The sequence below is a fragment of the Scardinius erythrophthalmus genome (genome assembly GCF_964197995.2).
Source record: "Scardinius erythrophthalmus genome assembly, chromosome: 25".
NCBI lineage: Eukaryota > Metazoa > Chordata > Actinopteri > Cypriniformes > Leuciscidae > Scardinius > Scardinius erythrophthalmus.
In genome coordinates, this window is record NC_138245.1 from 1,094,861 (window position 1) to 1,112,288 (window position 17,428).

The 17,428-nt window shown below is 38.5% G+C and overlaps 1 protein-coding gene across 1 annotated transcript in view; it reads right to left on the reverse strand.

The window, feature by feature from the left end:
* Positions 1-17,428, reverse strand: part of syn2b (synapsin IIb) — a gene marked incomplete at both ends in the record, with an annotated part of 150,121 nt that overhangs the window by 43,922 nt on the left and 88,771 nt on the right. The window lies entirely within an intron of this gene.

Genomic DNA, 17,428 nt, shown 5'->3' on the forward strand with positions numbered 1-17,428 from the left:
ACTCCAAGTATTATAACACGATTGGTTAGATCTGAAGGTAATAAGTGACGCAACAATTGAGTCTTCCTGGCAAAACTTACGCTAAAGCTTTCATGGGTGCACACACAGTCTGAACTGCTTACTTGCCATATTTTCTGATATATATACACTCACCTAAAGGATTATTAGGATTTTTGAGCGTGGCATGGTTGTTGGTGGCAGAAGGGCCGGTCTGAGTATTTCACAATCTGCTCAGTTACTGGGATTTTCATGCACAACCATTTCTAGGGTTTACAAAGAATGGTGTGAAAGGGAAAAACATCCAGTATGCGGCAGTCCTGTGGGCGAAAATGCCTTGTTGATGCTAGAGGTCAGAGGAGAATGGGCCGACTGATTCAAGCTGGTAGAAGAGCAACTTTGACTGAAATAACCACTCGTTACAACCGAGGTATGCAGCAAAGCATTTGTGAAGCCACAACACGCACAACCTTGAGGCGGATGGGCTACAACAGCAGAAGACCCCACCGGGTACCACTCATCTCCACTACAAATAGGAAAAAGAGGCTACAATTTGCACGAGCTCACCAAAATTGGACAGTTGAAGACTGGAAAAATGTTGCCTGGTCTGATGAGTCTCGATTTCTGTTGAGACATTCAGATGGTAGAGTCAGAATTTGGCGTAAACAGAATGAGAACATGGATCCATCATGCCTTGTTCCCACTGTGCAGGCTGGTGGTGGTGGTGTAATGGTGTGGGGAATGTTTTCTTGGCACACTTTAGGCCCCTTAGTGCCAATTGGTCATAGTTTAAATGCCACGGCCTACCTGAGCATTGTTTCTGACCATGTCCATCCCTTTATGACCACCATGTGCCCATCCTCTGATGGCTACTTCCAGCAGGATAATGCACCATGTCACAAAGCTCGAATCATTTCAAATTGGTTTCTTGAACATGACAATGAGTTTACTGTACTAAAATGGCCCCCACAGTCACCAGATCTCAACCCAATAGAGCATCTTTGGGATGTGGTGGAACGGGAGCTTCGTGCCCTGGATGTGCTTCTAGTCAGGAGGCCAAAACTGATATTAAAACTTTGTCGGACACTTTTTGGTACAAGTATACAACCTATCAAGTATTAATATTTATCCCCTCAACATGTGTTCTAGCCAGGTTGTCAGCTTAGAAAATGTTTTTTTGTCCATTTTAACACTATATTCTTAAAAGTGGTAAAAGCGGATTTTTTCCCCCAAAGTGCTTCCATTTTCTTCCGTTACCTATTGTAATTTTGGGCAAATGTGCAATATAATCCAACTTATGTGCAAGCATGATCATTAAAAAATAATAATCAATAAATACCACAAGAGTATCACACCACAAGGGGCACTGTTGTGTCAGCGCAGCTGTGATTTGGCAGCAGATTGAGGCAGCAGATCCAGAGAAGATGATCACAGCAGGTGTCAACAGTACAGTCTGAACAAAACTTTATAAAGGAGTGAATCACACAATCACACAACAGATTAACTTGATCTATTTGTCTACACAAACATTTACCTCAAGATTCTACCATTCTACCATCAAATGTTGCCAGAAACAGGTAAGCTAAACTGTTTTCCAACTAGCTATATACTTACCAGACATACACTCACCTAAAGGATTATTAGGAACACCATACTAATACTGTGTTTGACCCCCTTTCGCCTTCAGAACTGCCTTAATTCTACGTGGCATTGATTCAACAAGGTGCTGAAAGCATTCTTTAGTAAGGGTATCACGATTCTCCAAATCCTCGATTCGATTACATTTTCGATTCTAAAGTCACGGTTCGATTCAATTCTCGATTTTAAAAAAATAAATTGAAAGCACAAGCTATGCCATTTTAAGACTTTTATGCAATATAATAATATCTGACCTTTGTTCGCAATTCCACACACTACATTGTCAAATTTAAAATGTTTATTAACAACATAATGTAACAATAACTTATATCTTCAGTCAATTGGAAACTTAAACAATATAACCTATTACCTGGCTATTATAGTCCCGGGGCTCCCTGGACTCCTCAGAGCAGTCACAAGCGAATAGCACGGCGTTTTAAATTGGGTTCCCACAGCGTTTGCAACGCAGTATGAGAGAACGTTCTCGTAAGGGAACGTAGGCTACTTGGTTACTTGCGTAACCTCGGTTCCCTTAGAGATAAGGGAACGAGTACTGCTTTGCCTTGCCGTGCTATTTCGCTCATATCAGGTACTTCGCTTCAGTCGATTTAAACCTAAAATCCTTTGGCGAGTTTTATTGTGAATTATACTCTCCAGCCACGTCCAAATTGGCGCGCTCGAGGTTGGCAGGGCGCCCTGCGCTCCCATTGGACCGTACGCCACTGCTAACTCGCCATAGGTTCGTGCAGTTGCCGCAGCACAGACAATCAGCTCGCTCAGACGAGATATGATGCTCTCGCTGCAATGTGTTTTAAAATAAAGGCTTCAATATTCTCGAGAAAAGGAGTTTTACCTATTACAGGCAAGCCGAGCTGCCGTGACATTGATTCGATAATCGAGATTGAGCATTAATTTCGATCGATTTAGATTTAAAATCGAAATCGTGACACCCTTATTCTTTAGAAATGTTGGCCCATATTGATAGGATAGCATCTTGCAGTTGATGGAGATTTGTGGGATGCACATCCATGGCACGAAGCTCCCGTTCCACCACATCCCAAAGATGCTCTATTGGGTTGAGATCTGGTGACTGTGGGGGCCATTTTAGTACAGTGAACTCATTGTCATGTTCAAGAAACCAATTTGAAATGATTCGAACTTTTTGACATGGTGCATTATCCTGCTGGAAGTAGCCATCAGAGGATGGGTACATGGTGGTCATAAAGGGATGGACATGGTCAGAAACAATGCTCAGGTAGGCCATGGCATTTAAACGATGCCCAATTGGCACTAAGGGGCCTAAAGTGTGCCAAGAAAACATCCCCCACACCATTACACCACCAACACCACCCTTCACAGTGGTAACAAGGCATGATGGATCCATGTTCTCATTCTGTTTACGCCAAATTCTGACTCTACCATCTGAATGTCTCAACAGAAATCGAGACTCATCAGACCAGGCAACATTTTTCCAGTCTTCAACTGTCCAATTTTGGTGAGCTCGTGCAAATTGTAGCCTCTTTTTCCTATTTGTAGTGGAGATGAGTGGTACCCGGTGGGGTCTTCTGCTGTTGTAGCCCATCCGCCTCAAGGTTGTGCGTGTTGTGGCTTCACAAATGCTTTGCTGCATACCTCGGTTGTAACGAGTGGTTATTTCAGTCAAAGTTGCTCTTCTATCAGCTTGAATCAGTCGGCCCATCCTCCTCTGACCTCTAGCATCAACAAGGCATTTTCGCCCACAGGACTGCCGCATACTGGATGTTTTTCCCTTTTCACACCATTCTTTGTAAACCCTAGAAATGGTTGTGCATGAAAATCCCAGTAACTGAGCAGATTGTGAAATACTCAGACCGGCCCGTCTGGCACCAACAACCATGCCACGCTCAAAATTGCTTATCACCTTTCTTTCCCATTCTGACATTCAGTTTGGAGTTCAGGAGATTGTCTTGACCAGGACCACACCCCTAAATGCATTGAAGCAACTGCCATGTGATTGGTTGATTAGATAATTGCATTAATGAGAAATTGAACAGGTGTTCCTAATAATCCTTTAGGTGAGTTTATAGCTAGGCTAATTTACTTTCATAATTACTAGCTTACTTACTAATAGGTAAATTAAGTTTTGTGCAGATGTGTATGGAAATATTGTTTTTAATTTATTTGCTGCACAGCAGCCTATTTTACAGTCTGCTATAGCTAAAAGCGTTAATAAGTTTGTTATATAGCAAAGCCCTCAGCTTATGTCAGAGGACATTGTAGTGATACACTCAGAAACCAATCAGACTAGTGTGGTGAAAAATGTATTTGCCTTCAGATGAGATAACATGGATCCAGAGGAAGCTGTAAGCCTAGCGTCCAAAGAAAAACAAATAGGAAGAGATATTGATTGGGAACAATGTTTCATTTGTCAAGACAAATATGGAAAATACAGCCAAGATAAAGCCCTTTGATTGAAGTGATTTTTCAGGAAGTGGTGTCTTTGTGCTCTTTCTGGAGATTATTGTAGTATAATATTGTGCAATATTTTTGCAATATAATAGACACACACCATTATTTGCATTGCGCTTAGCTTGACCTTGCTTATTCAATCCATTCAGTCTCAAAGGGATGAGACTGACAACCTGAGAGCCAACCTCTGCCAACCTGAGAGCCACTGCTTTGATGGGGAAAAACATACCTTTGCCATAGGACTATTAAATAGTTATTACTACTAACTAGTTACTAACCCCCAACCCTAAAGAAGTGAGAGAGCAGTTTTGTTAGGATGGAATTAATAACTATAGTGATATGTGAATGTAATATAATTTGTGTTACAACCTGGTACACTAATTAAGTCAAATAGCACCATAGACCATCATCTACAGTTCTAAATTTCCGCCTTGACATTAAAGTATTATAACTTGTGCAGCATTGCACTGTCTCTCCCTACAAGCTTTAAACTTGGCTTGACTCATTCCCATAGATATGGGTACTGATTGATAGAGGTTTTGGGATACTAGGTTATGTTTCCAAGCTGATATTCACTTTGAAAACTGGTTCTCTTTAGGCGGAGATAGTTTTTTTCATGTTCTAGTTCTGTTGTCTCTTACACTGTACAATAAATGTTCATTCTGACACTTCAGCAGACATCCCATGAGTGTTGGCTTTCATTTGATACCATTTTTATGAATATGGTCCTTGTGGTTGTGGAGATATTCAACATTTACTGTTGGCATGTCGTGTTAAGCAGGAAACCAAAAAATTGGCCTGAAATTGCTTGTACAAGTCACACAAAAAAAAAAATCGGCTTGACAACCACCCTAATATCTTACCTATGGGTGTCTTCTAACTAAAAAAATAGGGTGACAGCTTGTACAAAAACATGTCCGCAAAAGTCTTAACGGAAGCCCTTTTCAGAATTGGCCCCCTGACTATTCCCACAAATCTCCATCAACTGCAAGATGCTATCCTATCAATATGGGCCAACATTTCTAAAGAATGCTTTCAGCACCTTGTTGAATCAATGCCACGTAGAATTAAGGCAGTTCTGAAGGCGAAAGGGGGTCAAACACAGTATTACTATGGTGTTCCTAATAATCCTTTAGGTGAGTGTACAGTATGTGACAAAACAACACCAAATAGACAATAACAGTTTCACACAGAGCGCTTGTGAAGACACAGAAAACCCTTGAAAGGGAACTGTCGCAATATCTGACTCAGATTCCCACAAGTAGATTTGTCATAGATATATGTGTTCTTTGGAAAACCTCACAAAACAAACACTCTCACTGTGGTAAAACGCCTCTTCGTATGACTATAATCCTTATAATACTAATTAAACACTTTAGTCTGGCGTAGAACTGAAACTCTCAGCTCACATGCAGTGATATCGATGTCAATAAATGAACACTCGCTCTCACCTCAGTGATATAATCCTTCCCATCTTTCCCATGTATGGCTTTAACAGCACAGATGTCCAGACCTCCGAAGACATCGGCACAGGCGTCCACCCACAGCTTATATCTGGAGAGAAGATCACATATCTATCTATTATATCTACAGGAGAGAAGATCACATATCTATCTATTATATCTACAGGAGAGAAGATCACATATCTATCTATTATATCTACAGACTACAGAGAAGATCACCAGCTCTCACTTTCACAATTACTGATCACTTCAGCTATACATCAAGTTCAAAACGTAGGTTCAGGAGGAGCCTAAACATTCAGTTCTGTCAATCATTACGAGCATACTAAATAAGCAGCAGACACTACGTCATCCCATTGACAAATTCTTCCGGCAGCCCTCCTCCTCCCCTTCTCCTCCAGTAAATTATCTGGGGTTTGGGTTCAACTCGGAGCTCAAGCCGAGCCTCGGGTTCAAGCCTCCTCCAAGGACAGCAAGCCAAGTTAGTTTACTAAACTTCAAGGTTGAATGGGCAAGCAAACTAGTGAAATTTACATTCATGCATATGGCGAATGCTTTTATCCAAAGCGACTTGCATTGCATTCAAAATACAACATTTATTTTTTATCAGCTTATCAAATCCATGCAAGCGCCACAATCAACTGCACAATGGAACAAAACTCACTGTCTGTCTGTGAGTTATTCTCCAAGATCTTTTCAGTGATTGCAAACCTGGTGGAGTCTGTGAAAGTGTGTGTGTGTGTGTGTGTGTGTGTGTGTGTGTGTGTGTGTGTGTGTGTGTGTGAGATTAAGTGAGTGAGTAGTGTGTGTGTGTGTGTGTGTGTGTGTGTGTGTGTGTGTGTGTGTGTGTGCTTGTGTGAGTGATTAAGTGAGTGAGTAGTGAGTGTGTGTGTGTTTGTGTGTGTGTGTGTGTGTGTGTGTGAGTGTGTGTGTGTGTGTGTGTGTGTGTGTGTGTGTGTGTGTGTGTGTGTGTGTGTGTGTGTTTGTGTGAGTGATTAAGTGAGTGAGTAGTGAGTGTGTGTGTGTTTGTGTGTGTGTGTGTGTGTGTGTGTGTGTGTGTGTGTGTGTGTGTGTGTTTGTGTGTGTGTGTGTGTGTTTGTGTGAGTGATTAAGTGAGTGAGTAGTGAGTGTGTGTGTGTACTTACTTGTCAGTCATGGCCACTTGCTCCAGCATGGCAGAGCCGGTGTTTGACTTCCAGTTGCCAGAGATAGATGTTCTCCTGTGAATTATAATCATTTATCACGTCACATTCAGTGTGCATTAGATCTAGCTAATCATTATCACAGGAATGACTAATGTATGACTTCAGAAGATTTTACACAACATGTACAGACTGTTATTATGACATGTTTATGATCATTTTGCATTCTTTTTAAAGCTTGAACCTGAAGACCAAAAAAGAAAATGATACATTTAGTCCTGGTTCACTTATCAGTGATTACAATGCCTGTCCCGAACTAATGGACAAACTTTGTGACTATGGTGAGAATAACCAGGTATGCTTGACCCTTCTGTCCTTTTTAGGCTCACATCTTGTAACAACGTTTAGATGCCTTTGGTCGATGTTGAGTTCAAATTTCATTCGATCCAGACCAGAGTTCATGTGGAAGTGGATCGAGACCCAATTGCACCAGAGTTCGTTTTGATGAAACCAAACCTGCCCAGTCAACACACCCTAAAAGCATCTGTAGTTGCCAACCATATGGAGATCATACTGTGCAAAATGGTAAACAAATGGTACATCCATGATTGAAAAGCTACAAAAACATGTAGATCAAATGATTGTCACATGTGGTTGCAGGAAGACAGAACAATATGAAGGTATCTTTTCAACACAAAGGTTTAATGATCAAAAATACAGGACAGCAGAACAGGCAGCAACACACACTTTTACAACGGAGATCGGACAGAGACTGACTGAACAGACGGAACTTAAATGCAAACACAGATGACACTGATTAATGAAACACAGTTGATACAGATAACGACGATTGACTTAAGACAGGTGATACAGCTGAACTGATAATGACAGCGAAGATGACACGTGACGTGATGACAACCGTCTACTACAGTATCGCATCAGGCAGTGCATTGTAGTCTCCCTGAGGAAAAATTAGATTCCTTCATTGCTATAGGAGAGGAAGAATTTACTAAACTTGTTAAATCATCTAAATCGACAACATGTATTTTAGACCCTATACCGACTAAGCTACTGAAAGAGATGCTCCCAGAGGTCATAGATCCTCTTCTTAATATCATTAATTCATCTTTGTCATTAGGATACGTACCAAAAACTTTAAAGCTGGCTATGATTAAACCGCTGGTTAAACTTGATCCTACAGAATTAGTCAATTACAGTCCGATCTCGAATCTACCCTTTCTGTCAAAGATATTAGAAAAAGCAGTATCTTCACAACTGTGTTCCTTTTTAGAAAGAAATGATATCTGCGAAGATTTCCAGTCAGGATTTAGACTGTACCATAGCACCGAAACAGCTCTCATTAGAGTCACAAATGATTTGCTCTTATCATCCGATCGTGGTTGTATCTCTCTATTAGTGTTACTCGATCTTAATGCTGCATTTGACACTATCGACCACAACATTCTTTTAAATAGACTCGAAAATGATATTGGCATTAGTGGAATTGCATGGTTTTAATCATACTTATCTGACCGTTATCAGTTTGTAGCAGTGAATGAAGAGATGTCTCATCGATCACAAGTTCAGTATGGCGTACCACAAGGCTCAGTACTAGGACCGCTGCTTTTCACTCTGTACATGCTACACACACACACACACACACACACACACACACACACACACACACACACACACACACACACACACACACACACACACACACACACACACACACACACACACACACACACACACACACACACACACACACACACTCTGTACATGCTACCATTAGGAGATATCATTAGGAAACATGGCATTAGCTTTCACTGTTATGCCGATGATACTCAGCTGTATATTTCTTCACACCCAGACTAAACTTAACAACTCACAAAATTAACGGAATGCATAGCTGATATAATAAACTGGATGACTAGTAATTTCCCACTATTAAATTCTGAAAAAAACAGAGTTTCTAATTATTGGACAAAAAACTTCCTCACGTAATAACCTAGAATACTGTCTAACACTTGATGGCTGCTCTGTTAAGTCTTCGTCGTCGGTTAGGAACCTGGGTGTGCTCTTTGATACCAATCTTTCATTTGAAAGTCACGTGTCTAGTATCTGTAAAACTGCATTCTTCCATCTTAAAAATATATCTAAATTACGCCATATGCTCTCATTGACAAATGCGGAACAATTAGTCCATGCGTTCATGACCTCAAGGCTAGATTATTGTAATGCTCTACTGGGTGGTTGCCCTGCACGCTTAATAAACAAACTACAGCTAGTTCAAAACGCAGCAGCTCGAGTTCTTACCCGAACCAGGAAGTATGACCATATTAGCCCAGTTCTGTCAACACTGCACTGGCTCCCTATTAAACATCGCATCAATTTTAAAATATTGCTGATTACTTACAAAGCACTGAATGGTTTAGCTCCGCAGTACTTGAGCGAGCTCTTATCGCATTATAGCCCTTCACGTCTATTGCGATCTCAAAACTCTGGCCAGTTGATAATACCTAGAATATCAAAATCGACTGCTGGCGGTAGATCCTTTTCCTATTTAGCACCAAAACTTTGGAACAGCCTTCCTACCATTGTCCGGGAAGCAGACACACTCTGTCAGTTCAAAGCTAGATTAAAGACACATCTCTTTGACCTAGCATTCACATAACACATTATAGACTTTTATAATCCAATGTTAGGCTGCATAGATTAGGTCAGCCGGAACCGGGAACACTTCCCATAAATCCTGATGTACTCGTTACATCATAAGAAGGGTGGCGTCTACGCTAATATTAGTCTCTCTGTTTATCCGAGGTTTACCGCAGTCCGCCGGATCCAGGCCGTATCCAGATCTGATGAAGGACCTGCGCCTGGACGCAACGACAGCACAGTCCTGAAGTGTCACTAGTCTCTCCCCTGTGAAGGCCTCCTTCCCTTTACCTCAGTACAGAAAAAATGTTGTCGGGATAATTCCAGTTCTCTTGGCTACGCAAATTATACATTTTTAAGGCCAGACAAGTAGTTTATTGAGGGTTGATTTGTAAAGAAGAACTACACGCCTGTGCACATATATATTCAAACGCGCATACCTTTGGACTGAACAAGTAATGCGCATGTGTGCATGTTTTCGCCGGTTTGCGTTTTTGAAGTTTGCGCAGAGATAGCGGATAATCGTTTGTACCTTGGAACCTATTCAAGTGAGTGCGCTCTCGAGACACCAGGCACTGTTTTGTGCGGATGAGCGGCCGAAGCGTGTTAAGGATTTTCCTGTTGTGTTAGCGGCCCCTAAGTTAATAACTAATGATCTTCACAACGGAAGTGAATCAATCAATCATAACTAACTTTAGCTGGACAATAACTTTATCCTAGTTATTGTTTTTCTCTATCATTTCCTATTATCACAGTATATCTGTTTTGAAACAATCCGTATTGTTTAAAAGCGCTATATAAATGAAGGCGACTTGACTTGACTTGACAAGTCCAAATGAAAACAAACTAAACCAAACACCACTGTGACAATGATAAGCACACCCTGATGGAAAATTATTATTTTTTTTCTTTCTTTTTTGGTCTCGACAAGCTTGCCTATTCGAATTGTAATTTTTTCTCATGGGGTCTTAAGGTATTTTCAACATTTACAGGAGTTAGTCTGTGATTTTATTGCCATCCGAATCCAGAATGTCAGTGTTTTTCTCCCACCAACCGGGTGAAAATCCCCGGCCGAATCACCTACTGTTTTTTGACAAACACAACATTAAAAATACAAACCAACCAGCTTTATTTTTACCTCATGTATATAAGAGGCTGCATTAACTTGGTTCTGCTAATTTACATATTTTTAATAATTACATCCTTTTGAGATAAAATGCAAGACAGAAAACCATTTTGAATATAGCATATGCACATCTAGCTTCCTATTTTTAAAAATGAGATTTAATTCAACAATAAATAGAACATTATGTTCCTATTCCATGTGACTGATCATGTGAGCAGCGAGTTCGCGGGTTCATAAGATCACAAAACTCGCTCCTCCACCGTCAATAAATCTCCATCCAAATGCATGAGTTTTAGCACTTACAGATGTAAACTTTTATTACTGAAATGCTGGAAAGTATTTACAAGAATAATATTTCATCACCGCTCCACCTCAGTGAACAAAAAGGAGGAAGAAAAAAAAGCACGTAAATATTTGAAATGGGCTGTTATTGTGACAGCGATATATATGATCCAATTTTGAATTTATTTTTTACAGACGTCCACATGAGAAACAATATCTGTCTGAATAGGGCTAATGATGGTCTAACAGGTCAAACTGGCCTTGAGCATCAGTTCAACTGAACAGAAGAATGTGATCGTGGACTTACATGTAGGCTTTGTAATCCGAGCCGATCTTCTGGACCCTGATGTCATATTTCGCGTGGATGAAAGGCTCAGTGGTTGTGTATGTTTGAGTGATGGCCACGACACTCGCGATGTCCTGGAAGTCACTGTGATTGTCAATTTTCACCTGCCAGGGTTAAAATGTTATTAATGTCAATTCAAGCCCAGTCACATTTATTTATAAAGCGCTTTTTACAATACAGATTGTTTCAAAGCAGCTTTACAGAGATAACAGGAAAATAATGCAACAGAGTTTGTTTCCAGAAGAAAACAGCGTCAAAGTCCAGCTTAAGTAAGTTTAGTGATGGTTCATTTTTGTTGTAAAATAGTTATTAAATTTAGTTCATTTATATATACAGCCACTCTGGAGAAAACAGTGATGTCATCGTCCAGCTCAGTTCAGTTCTCATATAATGGTGTCAATGCAGGAGATCAATGATATTGTTGAATATTAAATTAAATGTTAAATTTAATGTCCCCAGCTAAGCAAGCCAAAAGCCAATGGTGGAAAAAGGCGACAGTGGCAATGAGCAGTAGTATTAAGATTCAGCATGTGTCAAAAATGATTGATGGCCCTATAATTAATGATGATTGATGGGTTGACCTTTTGACCTTGCCCCTCATCTTGCCCTTGCGATGACCTTGCCCTGACCTTGCCCCTAGCGGTGACCTTGTTTGTAATTGAATAATAGGATAATTGAATAATAGGATAATTGGATAATATGGCTATGACCTCGTGAGTATAAGGGATCCATTGTTTAATATTTGAACTTTGATATAATGGAAGTTATGAGGGTTATAGATATCAGGATGTGTGGCACATGCAAGCATCAGCATCGAGCTCCCTCCCTCCCAGAATGCACTGGGGTTGCTGGGCACTGTGGAAGTGATAAAAAAGAGGTTTGCTAATAATGATGTATATTTCACACTAGCTAAAGTTGAAAAAACATTCTGTTCTTTTAAAAGAAAAAAGATGAAATGATAATAAAATAAAATACATAATATAAAATAAATATCTTCCTAAAAATCTACTGAACCAATTATTTTAGATTTAGATAAACAAAAGTGTATTCAGTGATCAGGATGAGACATTGCTAATGTTTTGTTAGAGCTAAAATTATTTCAAAGTATAATCTTAAAAGATTAAATTATAACTTTTAAAAATAAAAGATTGCTTAAATTTAATTCAATGAATTAATAAAAACAAATATTCTACATCGATGGTATGTGGAAAAACTTGACTTGAACTTAAAGTATATTTAAGTAAGTAAGATATATATAAAATAAAAGATTTTTTAAATTAAATTCAATGAATTATTAGAAGCCTTAATAAAAACAAATATTCTACATCGATGGTCTGTGGAAAAATATGAACACATGTTCAATAATTCCTTAAGTTGTATCTGTGAGAAAATGACCACATAGGCCTATCTTCAGAGAGAGAGAGAGAGAGAGAGAGAGAGAGAGAGAGAGAGAGAGAGAGAGAGAGAGAGCAACAATGAAAACATGTAGAAACTGTGAAGCCTCAGGCTGTCCCCATTGATAGGCTGCTTATGTCTTCAGAGAAATAAGTTCCTTGACAATCATTAATGACAGCTTCAGGATACAGGGTGACAGACCAGATGAGCCTCATGTCACAGCGTATGTAATGTTAGTCTGCTAACACCTTTCCAGAGCCAAAGTTTTGTTCGTACTAAATTTATTTCAAAGCATAATCGTAAAAGTTTAAATATGATCTTTTAAAATGAAAGATTGTTTAAATTAAATCTTTAAAGTTTGAATACATTCGTATCTTCTATTTATCTTTTAGAAGTTTACTGTAATGATTTTGTTTAACCTGACCTAAAGTATAATTGTTATTTAACAATGTCTGTTCAAAAACTTTAGATTGTTGAACATTTCCCTCACACAATGACAGCATTAAAGATGGTCAACGGCTCATGTCATGTTGAAGCATTGATTGTCATTACAAAAAGTACTTTTCAATGAGCCGTTGACCATCTTTAATGCTGTCATTGTGTGAGGAACTGTTTGGAGTTTTGCAACACCTTTTTCTTAAAAACATTGCATCAGTCATATCATATATCACATTTTCATATTTTTTTACTTTATACTTGCTAGGAAATAAAAATAAATAAATAAAAAAAAAAGCCTCTGAGGAGGCCCAACTCATTGACTTTGGTCTCTCAACAAGAGGTTGAGGAGACCATACTTCACTCCAGAGCTCCCTCCACGAAGAAACTGTATGTATTAAGTGATGGGTTTTCACTTCATATTGCGGATCTCGGACAGTGGGGCCCAGTTTACTGCCCGACTGGTACAGTGCTGGAGTTACTGCGGGTTTGTTTTTCCGCAGGGTTATCCCCTTCCACACTGAAGGTGTACGTGGCAGCCTTAGTGCCTACCATGTCCCTTTTGGTGGTATTTCCCTGGGGGGGACCTTTGGTCGTTTCCTCGTGGTGCTTTTAGACCAGGACAGGAGTATGGCGGCTTAGAAGCCTTATTATATGAAGATATCCCTGTAGGATGTGGTATGCGGCAGGCTGGTCCTCTCCGCTCACATTCGTAAGCTTTTATAACTTCCCCAGGTTCTCTTGTGCTCTTGTCTTAGTTGTGCAGTATTCACACAGACAGGCTCTGGTTCATATGGCGTTTTGGTATTCTCCTTCCCAAAGCGTCATCGACGCATCGCGAGTTCCCTCGAAAGGGAACTAAATTTTTACATTTTCAAAAATAAATAAATAAATCATGTAATATTGTAAGGGGGGGTACAGTTGTAAGACCCAGGACCAGATATGATGAAAGAAGACCAGGAGTCGTGAAGTTCAATCAAATAAGTAAAAATTTAGTTTGCAGTTAAATTGGTAGAGCCAGCGTCAAAGTCTCACGAGGAGGTCGCAAGCTAACTCTACCTTACACAAAATCTCACACCAATTATACCTTTACCAAGGACATACATGACGTCATCGTTGACTTCTGATTGGCTAAGAGAACATAAAGTCTAAATATGAATACATTTTTAATAGATAAGCGGGTATATCATCATTAATCAAAACAGTTGTTGCCCAATTCCAAGATTTAAGTCCAGGGTGACCTTCCAGGGTCCGAGGAAGGCGTCTTCGTGTCTATATGTCGTATATCACAGTGTTAAGAACCTGTAGAGAATATCAAACACACACACACACACAGCACCAACGAACAACAGTTCTTTTCAAGGCTGAAGAAGGCCTGAGCCCATTATCAGAAGAGCAGTCCACCATAACAAACTGATAAAACATTTCACTCCTCAGAAAGCAGGAACGATAATATCCCCCTTTACTCCTTAGAAAAATGCACATGAGGATGTAAACTTAATTAAAAATCAGGTAAGTTTATGTATTAGAAATTGACCCTTGAACTTACAGTATACAAGTCAACCAAGAAAGATATATATATATATATAGATGCAGATGTATGAAGGTATACGCAACACATGAGTCCTTCCCGCCACTCTCTGTATCTCAGGAGAATTATTATCAAAAGGGCTTTGCCTGCAGACACAAAGCAAGGGATACATTGGAATGCACCTAAAAGAAACTGGTTAAACACTCACAGAAATCATATGGGTATATACAGTATATATATGATTCATTCAATGAATATAGAAATGATTATGATAACATGCATATACTTGTTTATTGAATTGTTAATAAGAATAATAAAGTAATCATTCAAAAGGATATATGTAAATTTAAATTGAAGAGGCAAGGGATTCTGACCCCAACCCTTCAATATCATTTCTAAGCTGTTTTGCACACACACACACACACACACACACACACACACACACACACACACACACACACACACACACACACACACACACACACACACACACACACACACACACACACACACACACACACACACACACACACACACACACACACACACACACACGGTTCTATAAAATGAACTAATCTCTATTTTTAAATTAAATTATAATAAATAAAATATATAATCAATGAATAATAACAAATATGTTACTGAAATGTATTTAAAAAAAAAATGTAACATAGTTTTAGCTAAATGAATATATATATATATATAAACACCTTACATTTCCAGAGAGGTGAAGTGGTTGTTTATGCAATGATAAAAAACAATCCAAAAAGCAAATAGTTTCAGTTGTCATAAACAAAAAAGCCTCAGATCCTTCAGGGATAAACTACAGTGTGAACGAGGCTTCAGACGCTCACAGAGACGAGAGGAGTTACAGGCCAGATGAGCCTCGGGGACACGATGTCAGCATGTAAAGTTAGTCTGCGTTTCCAGAGTTTTATTCATACTAAATTCATTTAAAAGCATAATCTTAAAAGTTTAAATTAGATCTTTTCAAATTAAAAGACTTGTTTAAATCAAATCTTTAAAGTTTTATTAAAATCGTATCGTTTATTTATCTTCTTAGAAGACTTCTGTATGATATAAATGATTTTGCTTAAATTTAACCTAAAGTATTATTTTTTCTAAACAGCGTCTGTTCAGAAAATGTTTAAAAAATAAATTTGTGTTTAGGCGTCTTAGATCTTATTTATACAAACATATTTCAAACAGTATTTTTGTCCATGAAACATGTTGTCAAAGTTTGTCACAATGTTTGCTGTTGTGGTTGTTCTGTTTTTAAGAAATCCGAGGGCTCTACATTGCTCTTATTTAGATGAAGTTTATCATTTAGAAAATCAGCACACATTTTCAGAGACGCGATGTGCCTCTGTGGTCCAGCATAAGTAAAGGTTGAACACACATTTAAAAGCATTTCTTCATATTGGCTGTGTTCTGACACAATGCCATTAATTGGTACTTTTACTTTTAAAAAATGTATTTTTATTTCCTAGCAAGTATAAAGTAAAAAAAATGTGATATATGAGATGTCTGATGCAATGTTTTTAAGAAATAGGTGTTGCAAAACTCCAAACAGTTCCTCACACAATGACAGCATTAAAGATGGTCAACGGCTCATTGAAAAGTACTTTTTGTAATGACAATCAATGGTTCAACATGTTGACATGAGCCGTTGACCATCTTTAATGCTGTCATTGTGTGAGGAACTGTCTGGAGTTTTGCAACACCTATTTCTTAAAAACATTGCATCAGACATATCATATATCATATTTTTTTTTACTTTATACTTGCTAGGAAATAAAAATACATTTTATAAAATTAAAAGTACCAATTAATGGCATTGTGTCAGAACACAGAACACAATATGAAGAAATGCTTTTAAATTTGTGTACAAACTTTAAAGCAAGATTATCCTTTGAAAAAGTGTAATACAAAGCGTATAGAATAGAGTATTTGATTTCGGTGGGGAACGCTGGAACCTAGTGTCATTTAGCTTCATCTTTTGGTTTTTAAGGGAAATTAAATATTCCACTGACACCAGAAGACGCGCTTCTGAAGACCTCTCATGTGTAGAATCACTCGGTTGAAAAATGCCGTTTTGTGATTTACACAACTAAAGTTAAGAACTAACTTGTAGGATCTTTAACAAAAAAAGCCTTCGAAATCAAGGAGGTCAGAGGTCATGCCTCCTGCTATAGTATCATCAGCTCTCCCCTGTTCAACAGACACACAGCCTGTCGCATCAACAAATGCTAACATTTTAAAATTCAACATATATTTTGAGTAGATAACTGATAATATATCCTCAGTAAAGCGTTTCACCCTGTGTGTTTCCACACTGATTAAGGATAGTTCGGGAGATACAAGTAAAAAATGATCTTATACGTGTATTAGAATATTCACTCAAGACAACCTTTACTTATGCTGGACCACAGAGGCACATCGCGTCTCTGAAAATGTGTGCTGATTTTCTAAATGATAAACTTCATCTAAATAAGAGCAATGTAGAGCCCTCGGATTTCTTAAAACAGAACAACCACAACAACAAACATTGTGACAAACTTTGACAACGTTTCATGTTGCATGGACAAAAATACTGTTTGAAATATGTTTGTATAAAGATCTAAGACGCCTAAACACAGTTTTTGCTTTAAAATTTCTCAGACGCTGTTTAGAAAAAAATAATACTTTAGGTTAAATTTAAGCAAAATCATTTATATCATACAGAAGTCTTCTAAGAAGATAAACAGATGATACGATTTTAATAAAACTTTAAAGATTTGATTTAAACAAGTCTTTTAATTTGAAAAGATCTAATTTAAACTTTTAAGATTATGCTTTTAAATGAATTTAGTATGAATAAAACTCCGGAAACGCAGACTAACTTTACATGCTGACATCGTGTCCCCGAGGCTCATCTGGCCTGTAACTCCTCTCGTCTCTGTGAGCGTCTGAAGCCTCGTTCACACT